We start from the raw sequence: 1625 nt of genomic DNA, 5'->3' as shown, positions 1-1625 counted from the left end.
GAGGAGGCGGGAAGGCAAGAGCCCATCTCCAGCCGCGTGGCAAGTTGGGAAGACCACGTTGAAGACTACTGGGGGGGGTCGTATGGAGCGGCGGCAAGAGCAGCTCGCTCGCAGCGGTGACGTGGAAAGGGAAGCGTTCCAAGTTTTGAGAAAGGCGTTGTTTTGTAAAGTCAATTAGTTAGCGTTAATGAATGAGTGCAAATTCAGGTCAAATTGGACAGTGCAAATAACGTTTGCGTCCTGGAAGTTTAGATGCATGTTCTTGGCTGCTACTAGCAATTCCACCACCACCCCGCTAATTAAAGTGTATGAGAACACCAGTGATGTGGAATGGGGGGAAATTCTGCGGACCTTTTCTCACTGCTTTGCGTTTCTAGATTCCTCCACTTTTAGAAATCCACTGTTAATTTATCAAGTATGTTAAAATTAGTAGTGCCTTCCCATGAAATAAAAAAAATGCGGGAAGTTTATGGTACGAGTTGGCATGTGTTAAAATATAAGGATTCCAATTAAAATTATGTCCAAGTAAAGCTTTTAATGTGCTTGAAAATGCAAGTTAAACCATGTTAAGTACACTTTCTGAAATTTGTCCTAATCAAAAATTTTAGTTCAACTATTTTGGCTATTGGGAAAAGGAATTCAGATGTTTATACAGAATGTAAAATTATGGCATTCATTTATTTTTAAAAATTAAGTCAAGCACACTTTTAATGATGAAACATTCACAGCAATGTACGTGGATCTCACTGGAGCCTGACTCTTTCAACAGAAAACGGGCAGCAGCTCTTCCATTTCTGACACACAACCCTGTAGTTTTAAAAAATATTTTAAATCCTTTTGCATTTGCAAACCTTCAGGTCTAGACTGCTTGGATTAAACATCTGGCTCCAGCCATCTCTCCTCTTGTACCTTTTTGCCATCCCATGTTTTATAACAAAACTAGGAAACAACAATTTAATGGCTGGAAGCAGTTAGGGACTTATATATAGGCATGACTCCACTGGCAGGCACTCAACTAAAAGAAAAACGAGGAACTGTACAGACAGAATGGCTGACAATTCACTAAGCAATACACTTTGCCTCTAATCCTATAGTGAGATCTCAGGCCATCAGACCACTCAGACCAATAGAACAGCTACTTTTAAACAGTACATACACGTCCAAAAAATTACTATCACATATCTACAAAATTCTCTGTGATGTAATGACGGGCAATCTGGATTCTTTAAAATCACTATGGGAATCAGATTTGAACTGTACAATTGAACCAGCTAAATGGCACAAACCTTGGGGGAAACAGCCATTAAGTGTATCAGCAAAAATTAAAGAAAATAGCATAAAGACACTACATAGATGGCATTACACACCTCTCAGATGTCATAAAATAAATCCACATTCAAACCCACTATGTTGGAGAGGTTGCCAGCAACTGGGATCTTACTTCCACATGTGGTGGTTTACCTCTTTGGGAATGAAGACACACACACACACACACGGAATGTCTGAGGGGGAGGGGAGGAGTTAGGGGTTCTTTTGAGTAAGATCACTTGTATTCATTATTGAAAATGCACAAATAAAATTATTTTTTAAAAATTAAGTCAATCATCCTATATCAGATCTCCATC

The sequence above is a fragment of the Rhineura floridana genome, chromosome 4 (assembly GCF_030035675.1).
Source record: "Rhineura floridana isolate rRhiFlo1 chromosome 4, rRhiFlo1.hap2, whole genome shotgun sequence".
NCBI classification, from domain to species: Eukaryota; Metazoa; Chordata; class Lepidosauria; order Squamata; family Rhineuridae; genus Rhineura; species Rhineura floridana.
Note: the sequence above shows the minus strand (reverse complement) of the source record.